The sequence below is a fragment of the Vulpes lagopus genome, chromosome 3 (genome assembly GCF_018345385.1).
Source record: "Vulpes lagopus strain Blue_001 chromosome 3, ASM1834538v1, whole genome shotgun sequence".
Taxonomy (NCBI): domain Eukaryota; kingdom Metazoa; phylum Chordata; class Mammalia; order Carnivora; family Canidae; genus Vulpes; species Vulpes lagopus.
The window spans coordinates 108465223-108481288 of record NC_054826.1 but is presented as its reverse complement, the minus strand read 5'-3'; positions in this window follow the sequence as shown (position 1 = coordinate 108481288).

Here is a 16066-nt window from a genome sequence, read left to right as displayed (position 1 = left end):
GCCGTTATTGGAGGTAACCAAAGTTTTAATTAGAGCCCAAACCCTGAAGAGTAGATCCCAAGAAGGCAGGAGCTGATCTGCTTGGCATTGCATGGGGCCTGAAAACACAAAGGGCACTCAGTGAATATCTGTGTTTTGGACAATCAGACGCAGACAAGACCAAAGCCTGTGGGCACACACACCTTATTATCAGCATTAAGTAAATGTCAACTATGATAAAGCAAGGGCTTTATATTTGTTATCTCATTTAATCTTCACAACTCTGTGTGAAGGATCAGAAAAGTTTATTCACTTGTCAGAGAACACACAGCTAGCAGGAAGCAGGTGCCAGTTTGGAAACCAGATCTTTCATTCATTCATTCATTCATTCATTCATTCATTCATTTGGTCTTTTTTTGCTTCTAATACTTGCTGAGCACCGACTATGTTCCAGGCTCTGTGGTGGGCTCAGAGAACAAAATATTGAACAAAAAAGAATATTCCTTAAGACAGTCTTCAGAATGGGAGAAGATGTTTACAAATGATATATCTGATAAAGGGTTAGTATCCAAAATCTATAAATAACTTCTCAAACTCAACACCCAAAAGACAAATAATGTAGTTAAGAAATGGGCAGAAGACATGAATATACATATTTCCAAAGAAGACAAACAAATCGCTAACAGATACAGGAAAAGATGTGCAACATCACTCAGCATCGGAGAAATACAAATCAAAGCCACTGTGAGATACTACCTCACACATGTCCAAATGGCTAAAATTAACACCACGGGAAACAAGTGTGGGTGAGGATGCGAAGAAAGGAGAACCCTCTTACACTGTTGTGGGAATGCAAACTGGTGCCGCCACTCTGGAGAACAGTATGGAGCTTCCTCAAAAAATTAAAAATAGAACTACCCTAAGACTCAGCAATGGCACTACTAGGTATTTGCCCAAAGGATAAAAATGTGGTGATCTGAAGAGGTACTTGCTCCCCAGTGTTTATAGCAGCAATGTCCACAATAGGCAAAACATGGAAAGAGTCCAGATGTCCATCAACTGATGAATGGATAAAGAAAATGTGATACACACAACACACAATGGAATATTATTCAGCCATAAAGAAGAATGAAATCGTGCCATTTGCGGTTGACATGAATGAAGCTAAAGTATGTTATGCTAAGCAAAATAAATCAGCCGGAGAAAGACAAATACCGCATGATCTCACTCATATGTGGAATTTAAGAAACAAAACAAAAGAACATAGGGGAAAAAAGAGAGAGAAACCATAAAATGGATTCTTAACTATAGAAAACAAACTGAGGGTTGCTGGAGGGGAGGTGGGTGAGGGTACAGGTTAAATGAGTGACGGTGATTAAGGAGGGCACTTGTGATGAGCACTGTGTAAAAATATGCATTTATGTATATATATTCCCCTGTGATCTAAATGAAAGTGGTATTTAAAGAACTGGAAATATGTGAAAAGACTTACTAAAATTTAGTAGGTAGATCAGAGGTATTTGGGGATTGACTGTATATAGAGGAGGACAAGTACGAAGTGACAAAGTGGCGGGGGGTGACTTGTCCTATTATTGTTATTATTACTAGCAAATATGTAACACTTGCTATGTGTCAGGTACTGTCCTGTGTTAACTCATTTACTGAGTTAATTTATTCTCGGGAAGCCTCTCGGCCTATACCACTGTTGAGCCAACACACAGAAAAATAAGGCTGAGTGACTTGCCCAAGGCCACCAGCTTGGTAAGTGCTGTGGCTGCAGATCCCACGTGCCACATAGCCACGGATAACACTACATACACTCAGAGAACTTCTCTTTCCCAATCCCAGATCTGTCTACCCCAGATAGGTTGAGAAGGAGTGAAAGGAAGGCAAGCCAATGGTAATCATCCTTGCCTATTTTCTCTGCTCCAGCAAAGTGTCCAAGAGATCCCAGGATCCAGGACACCTGAGGTTGGCCTTGATCTGGCCTAGATGCAGACCACCACTATTTTTGCTGTCTGCTTAAGGGTTTAAGGCGATGGCTACTTCCAGGCAGGGCAAAGTGGAAGGTCTTGGAGTTAATGTGCTTAACTCCTTGGGGAAGCTCCATGGTGCTAACCCAAAACTACTTGTCCCTGAGACTAAAATTGCCATCAAGAGTTACAGACAGAGAGCAGCCCCGGTGGCCCAGTGCCTGCCTTTGGCCCAGGGCCTGATCCTGGAGACCTGGGATCGAGTCCCACGTCGGGCTCCCTGAATGGAGCCTGCCTCTCCCTCTGCCTGTGTCTCTGCCTCTGTGTGTGTGTGTGTGTGTGTGTGTGTGTGTGTGTGTGTGTGTCTGTCATGAATAAATAAATAAAATCTTTTTAAAAAAAAGTTACAGACAGAAACAATCCCTTTACTTATTAATAACACTGCTTTCACTAACCAATGTCATTCACATTGATACTCAAAGTATGGTTCTGAGATCTTGTAAGAAATGCAGAATCTAGGCCTCACTCCAGACCTACTCAAGTGGAATCTGCATTTTAAACAAGATTCCCAAGTGACTGTCCACACGTCAAAGTTTGAGAAACACTAGTCTAGGCCACACTTTGGACCTCAGGCTCAATCCAGGGATTTGACACCATCCTCAGAGAAATCCCATCTCATTATCCATTAGCCTCACTACGCTTGAATATTCAAGCTATTTCCCCAATACACCATTCAAACAATTTGGCCTATTTGTGAATAAAGTGTTGACAGCAATCAAGACCACCCAATGGTCTCTCTAAACCCTCCTGTGGAGTATGTCAGGTTTTTTTACGTTTCCTATGGGGACCGCTGAAGGAATTCCTTATATCTTCCAGGATGAGAGACAAGAGAGCATTCAAAGAAGAGGAAATTGCGTTCAGTGATATGAAACCAATCCAGTGAATGTTTGCCCAATGGTCTTTCCAACAGACAGTCACCCATGATCTTTAAGAAATAAGAGGGTGGAGGTAGAAAGCAGACAGGCTGTGTGGGAACAAAGCAGAGAATGCAGAGCCCTTTTCCAGAAGCAAAAGTGACCGGGCAAGGTTGAAGGAAGAAGTGGTGATAGGGTCATCTGAGACGTCTTGCCATTGCTTTTTTATTCTTATGTTTGTTTTTTAAGATGGAGAGACTTGAGGATCCCTGAGAGTGGACTGGACAACCCCTATGAAGACCAATGTGGTTCCAGCTGGAAGCATTATAAGTGCATGTGCTCAGGCACCAAGCAATTATGCTTCCAGGAATGCATACAACAGAGGTGCCCGGCACGTGTGAGAAATGATGTGTATGCCCCCAACCTATGTTGGATAGGCACAGCAGCCTCCTCTGAACCTGTGGAAGATTGGACAACCCAAGTGTCCATCAGTAGGGCACTGGTTCCATCAACTATGGAAAATCCATCTAATGTGATGCCATATGGCCGTAAAAGGGCTGGGGAACTTCTTTGTGTGCTGATATGAAATGATCTCCCAAGACACATGAAGTGAAGAAAGGGAAGATACCCAACAGTGTGTAATGGGACCACAAACGTAAGGACTGGTTTGTGTGCCGAAGATTCTCTGGAGACATACATGGCAAGTTTGGGAGTCTCCTGGAGGGAAATTGGGTTGTAATGACAGGGTAAGAGGAGGACTTGCACTTTTGAACCTTCTGCTTCTTTCTCTATATTAATCAACTATTGCTATAAAGTCAAAGATCACAAAATCTCAGACTGGGCTTCGCCAGGCTGGACTGTGGGCTACAGGTTGGATATGGGTGGTGGGCTGGGTATGCTCCACACATCTCTGTCTCCTGGTTTCCCAGGCATGATGACAAATAAAGAGCAAAAGGAAAAAAAAAAAAAGGACAGCACACACACAGCTACTCTAGAGACTTATGCTCAGAACTGACTTGTCACTTCTGCCAAAGCGAGCCCCAAGTCAAAGGGCAAAGATGCACACTCTATCCCCAGGGCAAGGAGCTTCTGAGGTGCCTGGCAAAGGGCACAGGCATAGGAAGAGGTCGCCCAGAGATATATTACCTGTCCAAAAATATGTATTTTTTAAATGGAAAAAGATGATATGTAGGCAAAGGCACACACACACACACACACACACACACACACTAGTACCAATGAAGAGGAACCAACAGAGGGAGTAGAGGGGCCTGACCACACCCAAGAAGAGATCCTCTAGAAGTAGAGGCCTGAGAGGGGGAGCGGATGCATCCAGAGCCCGGCTGGAGAGCATGGAGCAGCCCAAAGGACATCATGAGGAAGAATGCATGAAGGAATGGGTATACGCACAGGAAAGCTCATTCTCCACGCAGCAGCCAGTGTGCCCTTTTAGAAGTATCAACTAGATCATATGACTTTCCTGCTCAAGACCCTCTACTGTCCTTTTAGAGAAAACCCAGAGTTCTCACTACTGTCTTCAAGGCACAGTGCGATCTGCTCCTGCCCCTCTGATCTCTTCTCCCCCACTCTCCTCACTGACTGTGCTCTGGCCACACAGGCCCCCTTTATTCCAGCCCCAGGGCCTTTGCACTGGCTGCTTCCTTCCTTAGAACACCCTTCCCCAGCTCTTCTCAAGGTTGGCCTTTCAGTGGTGTTCAGAGCTCACTGTCATAGTCACATCTCTGTAAATGGACTTTCCCAGAGTGAGCACACACGTGTACACAACCAGGCATGCCTATCTCTCTTCTCTGTTCCATTGTCTTTCCAGCACTCACCACTGCCTGAATCACCATGTAAATGAATTCACTTGCTCACTTGTTCATTATGGCCCCCTCCATTCACACACAAGCTGTATGGTGTCAAGGACTCTATCCTACTCATCACTGAGCAGCAGCATCTAACACAGTGCCAGGAACACAGTAGGTGCTCATTTAAAAAAAATAAATTAAGTATGAATGAATGAAAGGAGGTAGGAAGTTGAAAGACTCTCCTGATAATTTCTATCATCTCTATGAGCTAGGAGATCAGATCATTTGCTAGGAGGGAGGGAGATGTCATCTGTTACAGGGAAAGGGAAGCTAAAGAGGTCATTGGGCGTATCTAGGAAATATGAAGGATGCAGCTGAGGCTGGAGACTGTGAGATTGTAGCCATATCATTCAAACAGCGTCTGTGGGTTCTTCTCCCTGCCTGTACAATGAAAAATATGAAGGAAAGTCCGAGATCCTGCAATCAGATCTCCAGGAAGATACATGATAGATGGATTGCTGTCATGACTCCAGTCATCTCTGCCTCCTTCTATCCATGCCCTTTGGCACTGCCCTCCCACTGGACACTGAGATTGACCCCCGGACTTGCTTTGGCCAATAGGATTCCAGCAAACTCGGCACAAGCTGAGAATTTTTTAAATGTTTGTATATTTTGATTCCCTCTCTTGCCGCTCTGCTTCTGCCATGAGAACGTGTCCAGCCTAGCTAAGGCTATCCTAGATCAACCAGTCCCCAGCGGATCCACCAGCTGACTGGAGACGCATGAGCAGCGACCCCAGCCCAGGACGGCCAACCTCACCAACTGGCCCACAGACTCATGAGGAGCCATAAAGGGTTGTTGTTTTAAGTCATGAACTTTGGGTCGGTTTGTTGTGTGGCATTATAAGGACAATATGTAACTGATAGAGGGTATGGCATAAGGACAAGGTCGTGAAGTAACTAAGACTATTGGCCAAGTGAGCGGATGACCCTAAGTAATGTCATACCACCACTTTCTACTGTATCACTCAGAGAAGATCACCCAAAGGCTTAGAAAAGACTGGCCCCAAGTGTTTGAGGCTGGTGGAAAACTCTATGAATACAGAGTTCAGTTCAGGCAGATCTCCCCAACTATGGTCCATAAACCCCAGGTTTGGGTGGTGAGAGAACAGATAACGAAGGCTCTGGATAATGTGACAGGAAGACAGTTGGGACATCATCCCATCTAATCCCAGCAGCAACCCCAGCTGGTAGATGTTTTGTCCCCATTGTACAGATGGGGTAACTGAGGCTCAGAAGGAGATGGTGCTCGTCTGGAGTCCCACAGTTCTTGAGTGGGAAAGCAGGCATTGGCCAGTCCGGGTGGCTTCCAGCACATGGGCTCCTGAGACAGAAGGCCCATGGAGCAGGACACCCCCAGCCCTGTCCTCTCTCCATGCCACTTCCTAGCACCCAAACCCACTCTTCCTTGCCCTAACCGGTCTGCTGAGCATTCAGCCTGGTAGACCATCCCCTTTGTTTAAAATCTCTTCAACAGATGGAAGGAAACTTGGCAATTACCTCTGCACACAGCTTTAAGTACACATACTGGCCAATCTTTACAAATTTAATTGTCTATAAAATTACTCTGTGTGCAATTCCCATATGGATCTTCAGGGCCTGGCCTGCTTCTCAGCCAGTGCTCTCTCCCAGGCGGGGGCACAGCTCCTGATTAGGAGCCATCAGCTCTGTGGGGTCAACACAAAATGAAGCTGCTTACCATATGTGTGACTCCGAGGGGTGACAGACCAACCTGGGGTCTCGGTTTCCTCATCTGCGAATGGCAATAGCCACAGTATTTGCCACAGGGCTGGAAAAGTGAAAAGCAACACAGGTAAAACTCTTGGTACTGTGCCTCACACAGTGCGGCAGCTACTACATTTAAAGATCTTAACCCATGCTTTCCCCTTCTATCTTCTGGAGCCCTTTGTCTCTGCATTCCTCAGCCCTGGTACTTAGGCACGCATGCACAGACTCAGGGGACAGGTGGCTCTGAGGAAGAAATGAGATGCAAGAAATGAGAAGGCTTTAAAGCTTCCAAACACTGAGCCCTGCCAAATTCAAGGTATAAGGTTCATACCATAAGGAGCAGACTGGAAAAGGAAGAAATGAAGAGCCAGGGTACCAGTGAGGAGCCATCCATCCTCCAGAAGATAACAGAAAACTGACCTTGACCTAGATAAAACCTCAGCGGGACTTCAATGGTCCAGGTGATGGACGAGGCCAGCAGGAGAGCTGTGTCAGAGGTGGCAGCATCATCCCAGATGGCCAACTGCCCTCCCTGTCGTCGAGGGGAGCTGCTCCAAACCAAGGCTGGAACCTTCCATGGAGACAAGACAGCTATTGGGAGGCTTCCAGGACGGCCTTCTCACAAGAAGGCAGGCAGGCATCATGTCCAGGTAGCTTCTCCCAGAACCCTCCAGCTAACATCTCTCGTCTCATTGGTCCAAAACGGGTCACCTGTCCACCTGTGAACCAATCCCTGGGGGAATGGCTCCAAATCTGTATGAGATTGGATAAATCCAAGGAGAGCTCATCCTTGGGACTATGGGTCTCTCCCCTCCAATCACTGAGGGGCTACTAGGGTCAAAGTGGAGCTTTTTAATTAGTGAGTTTATGTAAAAAAGTTTATGCTACAGGGCCTAGACTAGAAAAAAAAAGAGCTTACTAGATATTATATTATCCATCCTAAATTACCCCTACTCTGAACAACTTCTGTGGGACACACTTTAATTCATTCAATAGTTCTTTATAAGGAAGTTCCTGTGGGGCTTTCATGGTCAAGGCAGCTGTCATTGTCTCTTCTAGAAGACGGCACCCAGAAGGCAACACAGCTCTCCAGGAGATCTGACCAGCACAGAGCATTGGGGACCTATCATCTCTGGTCATGATAACAACAGGTAGCTAACATGATTGAGGGGTACATTGATCTACATAAGAGCCCTCTGACAGTAAGCCCTATTAATTACCCCCATTTTACAGAAGATGAAACAGAGGCACAGAAAGTAGCAGTAACTTGCCCAAGATTACACAGCTAATCAGTAGAAGACTGGGATTTAATCCAAATAGGCTTGTTCAAGCTTGTAGGCTCTACTGCCTCTCCTTCTGTGGTGCCACGGAAGTTCACAGAAGACTTGACAGTAGTCATTCATTCGTTTGGCAAACACTTATTGACGGTGGCATGCCAGACCATCTATGATACATTTACAATTCATTCATCCACTTTTTCAACAAGCATTTCTGAATGTCCGTTCTGTACCAAGCACTGTATTTAGTGCCAGGAGACACAGTGGTAAAGAACCCTGACCTAGCCCTCACCTTCATGAAATGCACAATCTACATTTTCTTGCTGGTAGTGCAGAGCACACAGTCAGCTAAAAGCTCAGGACTGTCATGTAGAGTTGTACGGCGTGCACACTGCACAATGGCACCCAGCAGATGGGGTGAATGAGGGCTGAAATCCTCACCTCACCAAATCGTGTGCTCTGGCACTCAGCGGAATCCATCCCCAAAGGCATTTTTTCTGTCAAGAAAGTTGCCTTGGACCTGCCAAGCCATGGTCGGGCAGTGCCACATCCACCCAGCAGGGGGCACTTGCTCTAATTTACACAAACGCAATATGTAGAATTACCTGACCTTGTCAAAGCTGCTCCCACTCCCACCTTCTGTCTTAGCAAGTCAGGGTTTTGCTTGTGTTGGTTGCTTGTTTTCCAGAAGACCTGCTGCTAAACTATGCCTTTGGTTCCACTAAGTGTCCGTTAGAGCATGTTTGACTTGAACCCATGACTTAATATGTGCTGCATTTCATCTCCAAAGAGCTGGTCCTCTTGCAGCGTACCTGGTAGTAAACTCTTCTTCATGAGGTTTTGCATCTTAAGATGCCCATCACTCACTCAGGAGCCTCAGGGCGAACCAGGGACACCCACTTCGGAGGTACAAAACTCTTCCCCTGAAAGGGAGACAGAACATAAAGACTCCTAACTCTGGGAAACGAACTAGGGGTGGTGGAAGGGGAGGAGGGCGGGGGGTGGGGGTGAATGGGTGACGGGCACTGAGTGGGGCACTTGACGGGATGAGCACTGGGTGTTATTCTGTATGTTGGCAAATTGAACACCAATACAAAATAAATTTATTATAAAAAAAAAACTCTTCCCCTATAATCACAATTGAGTATCCATCAGCCCAGAGAATCCCAGGCCTGTCTACGTCCACCCCAATCCCAAGCAGAGTTGAAGCAGCAGAGACCAGTGTTGCCACTGGATGCAAGCACTGCCCAGGGCCCCATGGCAGAGGCTGTCAACCCTGCACATGTCTGCTTTCAGCTGCCTTCACCATTCCCAGGCACCCCGGCTCCTGACGTGCTTCATCCCGACAGCCAGCACCTGCCCTGTTCTCAGGAGACCCGCCTGCAGGCTGCTGGAACCACTCTGCCTGCATGCATGAAGGGCCAGAAGTGGCTGGGGGCTATATCCCACCTGCCCCTCGGAAGCCCTTAACCAATGACTTGTGGTGGGGGAATAAATACTCTCCTGGCTGGCTCCAGTGAGAAGGTGTCACCCACATGTCTCTGGGGCCACCCTGTGGAACTGAGCCTGAGGTCCACTGCGTGGGGTGGACCTTGCCTGACCACTTTGGCCCCGGCCTTCTACCTTTCTGTGTCATTTCTCTCCCCTCTGACTTTCCCTGGGAATGCTTCCCAATAAAAATCTTAACACACAAAGCTTCATCTGGGGATAGGATTCAGGGAAACTGAACCTAGAAATGGCCCAGGCCATGCATGCTGGGCCCCCCTTTGTCCCTGCCCCTTTCAAAGCTTGCTCCAGAATTTCAGGAGACGTATGTCAAGTACCACTTGGGGCCAGGCCTGAGCCATTTACCTAAATCCGATGGTCCCCTATGGAATCGATTGCTCACATTTTTTTCCCCAGACCTCCATGAAAAATGATTTGCAAAGCTCTCTCTCTCCATCCTCTCTCTCTCTCCCTCTTTTTCTTTCTTTCTCTCTCTCTCTCTCTCTCTCTCTCTCTCTCTCTCTCTCGTTAAAGTTGGGTGATGGTGTTCAAGGACTCCCCGAGATGTTTCTCTAACTGACAGCTTTATGGGACAATAGCCACTGATGTTATATGTGTCCTCAGATAGGCAGGTCTTTTTATACTGTGTGTGTCCCCATAAAAATGATTGGTTTTAAGTTGTTATTCTAATATTGCTGTGATTGTAACATTGGAGCCGACAGTCTCCAAAGGAGATGCGTATCGAAGCCTGATGAATAGAAGCGGGGAGCTTCCATCTGTCTGTGCGGCAGCAGGATGAGGCTGATAGGCCACTGTCCACCGGTGGGCCGGGGTTCGAAGCTGGTTATTTTGAGGTTGTTATAAAGATGATGATTAATAAGTGATAGCATCGTAAATAATCAAAACTGCCTCCCAGACTGGATCCACCCAGAAGCGGCTCACTGTGGCCAGAGAAGGAGGGAGATGAACAGCATCCAGAAGAAGTGCAGAGAGAAAAACACAGATACACACAGAGGGACAGGCTGGGGGTGGGGGAGGGACGAAGCAAAGAGTTCAGAAAGAAGCAGGGACACAGGGACACGGGACAGACAGACAGTAGTGGGAATAAGGACACAGGGAGACCCGTGGACAAAAGCCCAGGGCTGACACAGGGACATAGAGCACCCCAGACACAGCAGACACACACACAGAGGCAGAGACACGAGCAGACTTGGAGACAAGAAACAGATGAGACGTCGAGGCAGAGAAGCAAGGTCAGCACAGACGGGGAGATGGGGGCAGAGGTGAAAGAAGCGGAGAACAGCGAGCAGGAGGAAGCGACACAGGGTGACGGATCAGAAGGCATGGGGAAGCCACGCTGACAGGCAGAAGTAGGCAGCAGATTTCAGAGGTGGCGGAGGAGGGGAGGAGGGAAAGCAGACTGCAGGCAAACCGGGCGGGCGGCAGGGGAGCTCCCTGGCCAGGCAGAGTGGGGACAGCCTGAGGGTTGGAGTCAGGCAGCCTGGCCCCAAGCCTGGTTGTACCACCTCGGGCATGCTACTCAGCCTTTCTGTGCCTCAGTTTCCCCATCTGTAACCTGGGGCACCCACTCAGCCCTCACCAGTGGTCCCCAAGCCCCTCAGCACGCCTCTGGGACCCCTCTTCTGTGGGGTTCACGCCCTCGTGTGAAACCCTGAGGACCTTCGTGGACCCCAGGGCTGGTAACCAGCTTCTACCAAACTGGATATGGCAAACCTGCTGGGATGTCACTTCTGAAATTCGGTCACCAAGGCCTGGGACTAATCCCATCCCCGGAGCTCTGACTGCAGCAGAGAAGACCACCCTATGGGGCCCTAGGGAGAGGCCCTGGACCCGAAGCTGCCAGCAGCCACAGGAGTGAGCTCAGGTGGGGATCCCAGAGTGTGGCTCTGGAGGCACCCTCAGCCAGGGCACCCAGCTCAGATGGACTCTGATTCCTGACCCACAAACTAAGGTGCTTGTTGTTTGCAGCCTCTGCAGTGGGTGGAAGGGGCAGTAATTTGTTCTGCAGCCACCAGTAGCTGACGTAGACTTTGGTACCTGGGAGCGGAGTTCTGCTGTAACAGGCGTGTGGGAATGGCCGGTGGGGGCGGGGGGACAAGCAGAAGGCAGGTGCTGAGCGGGCACCGAGGGGTGTGTTGGAGGGAGCCTGCGTTGCCTTGGACGGGCCTCAGAAGTCTGGACAGGGAGGACACAGCGAGGGGTCAGGAGGACATGAGCATGGGATCGGAAGGGGTCACAGAACACCGGGCAGCATTCCTGCCCTGGGGAACACGGAAAGTGGGAAGTGGGCCCGTGACCAGGGTGCTGGGCAGAGCTTCGGAAGGCGCCCCCTGGCTTCCCCCTGCTGCTCTAGTGAAGTGCCACAGCGCCTTCTCTCACGGTGCCCCGCATGACGGGCCTGCCAATGACGTCCCTGCCTGTTGCTGCCATCGTGATTCACCACAAACTTAGCGGCTTAAAGGATGCAAATTTATTACCTCTTGTTCTGGAGATCAGAGGCTAACATGGGTCTCACTGGGCTAACATCACGGCCTCGGCAGGCGTGCACTCTCTGGGGGAGAATCCACTTCCTCCAAGTCCTTGCCTTTGAGGTTCCTAGAGTCGTCCTGCTCTTGGTGGCGCAGCAGCTTCCAGTAGCTCTCTCTCTGACCTCTCCACCTCCCATCATCACGTCGTCCCTAACTCTGCCACCCACCAACCCGCCTCCTCCTGGAAGGACCTTGTGACTGCACCCGGCCCGCCCAGATACTCAGGATGATCTCCCCATCTCAAGGTCCTCAGCTCAATGACGCCTGCCTTCCTGCCACATGAGGAAACACAGGTTGGAATATGGATGTCCTGGCGGGGGCAGGGGGCTGTCACTCTGTCCGGTACACCCATCTTCGAGCATTTATCCTGGTTGAGACCTTACCCAGAATCCAGTCGTAGAGACTGTGCACACAGAGCTCGACACAGCCTCTTACTAACAACATGTCACATAACCTTTCCAAGCAGTTTCCTCATCCGGAGGCCAGAATGCTAGCTCCTACAGGCTTTGCCCTTTGTCAGTTATGTTTGCCCGGGGATCACCAGTGCCTAGGAGAGTCTGGCATCACATCCGGGGCCTAATAGAGACTTACTAAATAAGAAACAGTACCTACTGCATAAGGCCGTCATGAGGATTTCAAAACATCAATGACACCGAGTGCACAGTGCCAGGACTGAGGGCAGGGGCCTCCACCTGTCAGCCTGGATCATTACTAGCTGGGGCAGGGAGAGACCGACAGACAGCAGACAGATGGACCAACAGAGGCCTCCAAGCAGCAGAAGGTGGAGCAGAAACAGTGGGAGAAGGTGAGGGAAAGAAGCAGGAGACCAGCTCACCTGGTCTCTCACATCATCCACTCAGCAAGGTGACTGCCTGGAGGCAGAGTCAGCAAGTCAGGAATAATTTGTTCAGATAAGACCCCCATCCTAGAAGCAGAAAGGGGCAAGCAGAGACAGAGATCTCCTGCAGGGCTTGATACTGGGGAGGGAGAGGCTGAAAGGCTGTCAGCTAGAGGCAAAAAGAGAGAAGCTTCTAGGTCCTAGATTTGCCCCATATGAAAGATCCTATGATTTGTGAACACTCACTACGTACACTGGGTGTTGTGTTATGTGCCTGCTATATACATAAAATCTCCTTTATTCCTCTCAACAACCCTGTGGGGTGGGAAGTACTCTTATCACTGCCCTTTTACAGATGAGGACAGGAAGGACAGAAATGTTAAGTAACCTGGCCAAGGTCACACAGCCAATAAGTGCTGGAGGGATATTCAATCCTAGGCAGATTGGCTCCAGATACCTTGCTTGGACTTCACAAGGAACTGCATTGCTGTCACAAGGTGACACAACAATGCTGTTCCTTGTGAAGCCCAGAAGTTCTTAACCCACAGCCCATAAAAAGCTTTGAAGAGGTTCACATCCTCCAAAGTTACATATAAAATCACAGTGACCTGCAGAGGTGTACCTGCACATATGCCTATACCTGGGGCAGCAGTCTACATCTTGTATCAGATTCTCTGAGAGAATAAACCTCTGAGAGGTTTATTGCTCAAAGAAAGGTCACACACTGATCTAATGTAGCTCACTTCTCCTCATACCCATTTTACAGAAGAAGAAACTGTTCCCCAAAGAGATCATGCCTGGCCCAAGATCATCTAGCAAATGAGTCTTGGAACCCCTGGGCCATGTCCAGGACTCTCCTTCCCCAGAGCTCCCCAGGGGAATGGGAGGGGACCTCTCTGGGCCCCGCCCATTATCCTGTGCTGATGGATGCAGCGGGACACCATATTCAACCCCAAATCCCTATCCCTATGCTGCCCATCACCGCCCAACAAAGAACCCACTGGGTTCCTTCTCCTACAGAATACTCATGTTGAGGAAGTGGGGGCAGGGCTCAGTAACAAAGGGGGTGGGGGCTCCTGGGTTCACCCTCCCACCGCCAGATGAAGAAACTAGCTCAGGGATGAGAGCTAAATTGATCATGAACTGATCACCTTAACCTCACAAGTGACCAGCTGAACCCAGTCAGAAAAATATCACCAGGACTTTGCCCTGCCGAGACCACCTCCTCCTCAGGTCCCCCAAGTGTTTTGTTTTTTAAGATTTATTTATTCACTTATTTATTTGTTTGTGAGAGAGAGAGAGAGAACACACAGAGGGAGAGGGAGAAGCAGACCCCCACTGGGCAGGGAATCCAACACGGGGCTCAATCCCAGGACCCCGGGATCAAGACCTAAGCCAAAAGCAGATGCTTAACTGACTGAGCCACCCAGGTGCCCCTTATCCCACTGTTTCTAAGCCAAGCTAGGGAACTGCTGAAGGAAATGAGGTCTTGGACTTAGCCAAGGACCAAATCATGTGGGGTCCTGTAGACCATGGTAAGGAATTCAGATTGTATTCCCAGCACCATGGGAAGCCATGAGAGTATTATCAGCAAAGAGCGTCCTAGGTGCACTTATGTTTTAATGGATGTCTTTCTGTTGGATGGTAAAAAGACTGGAGAGGAGAAGAGGTGGAGTCAGGAACACTAGCTAGAAGGCTATTGCAGTGTCCACATGAACCAAGGATGGGAGAGGGTAGAGGGGTGGTATACCCAGAAGATGCTGAGCAGACAAGATCACAGGTCCACTGGTCTCACTGTATCTCCGTGTATTGGTTAGCGGCTGCCAGGAGAGTGCTGTGTAACAAGCCTCACTTATACCAGTGGCTTAATATGATCACTTCTCTCACTCACAGGGTTGCAGGTTGCCCACAGAAGTTCTGCTCCTTGCATCTCAGACTGAGGCCCAAACTCAAGGGCATGTGACTAGGTGAGGAAAGCTTCTCCCATGTCATAAGGCAGAAGCTCCCAGAGTGGCAAACAGAATCCCTGCTGCTGCTTAAGGCCTGGGCTCAGAACTCCCACGTGGTCCCATCAACTTACAATCTAGTGACCAAAACAAGCCAAGCCTTTGAGCAAGCCTGACATGGAGGGGCGGGGTGGGAATATCTTCTGAACAACCAACTAATCCACCACCATCCTGCAGATACTCCTTGGTGCTCAGCTACTCTCCACTCCTCACTATCCTGCTCCAGGTGGTCCCTTCCCGAAGCAACCAGACCTTCCTGCTCAGGGAGTCTCAAATGCTAAGCACTTCTGTGATATATGCTTTCTGTAGAGTATCTGTCTTAATCCTCACAGCCATTCTAGGAAGAAAGGACATTGGCCTTTCTCCATTTTACAGATGAGAAACAGGTTCAGAATGGTGACACAGTTCATCCAAGGTAAGCCAGGAAGTATCAGAACCCTAAAGGCCAACTCCAGAGTCTGGCATCTTAACTAACCATGCTCTTTGCCTCCCTAGACCTGAGGCACAAGTTGGGACTCACCTTGGAGGATCCAGAGTCCACACACCCCAGAAGGGGAAGCGTGGCTTTCAGCTGACTGCATTTAAGCAAATCACTTCCCACTCAGGCTCCTCACCTGTGAGATGGACACACGCACACTTTCCTTACATAGATGTGAAGGTTAGAGCCTAGGTATGCCACACACCTAGCACATGGTAGGCTCTCCACGGAAGTAGGAGACAGTCCCCCAAAGGCAGTATGTGCCAGGGAGGCAAAGATCTCCTTCCAGATAACTATGTCTGTTGCCTCTACACCCTGCTCTCTGCTCGCCACCTCTCCAAAAACGTCACAGTTGACCCACAGCTGGAGAGGACCGTGTCAACAGTCAACAGTGCCCATTTTCTGAGACCCTTGTCTGTTATGCAGACAGAGAAACAGCCAGCAGAGCATTTCAAGTCCATTTGACAAATGCAATTAATTTTTTCTGCATTAAATTGTCTTTTCCTGACCATCCATATGGACACCCAGGTAGGTAGAAAGAGAAAGGGACAGAATGAAAGGCTATTAATGGCACTCCTTGGCCAGTGATGGGGTGTTCTGAGGGTAAACTCCAAGCAGTCCCCTCATCGCACTGGAAACCAGGCTGGGGCCCATCAACGTGGCACTTGGGCTGAGGAAATTTCAGGGCTCTCACGTGCATGGGCATGTGCACGGGGATGCAGTGGCACATACTGGCCCACCTGCCCAGGATTCTCTGAGCTTCCCCCTGCATCTGTAGGGAAGTGTCAGATCCTATGGCTATGGCATCCTACTCTGTGCCTCAAGTGCTCAAGCTGCAGGCACATCTCCGATCGAGGTCCTGAGCCAGGCCTGATCACATTGGAAGTGCATCTCACAGTGGAAAGAGATAGAAGGAGACTTGCTGCCCCAGGATCTCAGAAAACGGGCACTGTTGACGGTTGACACGGTCCT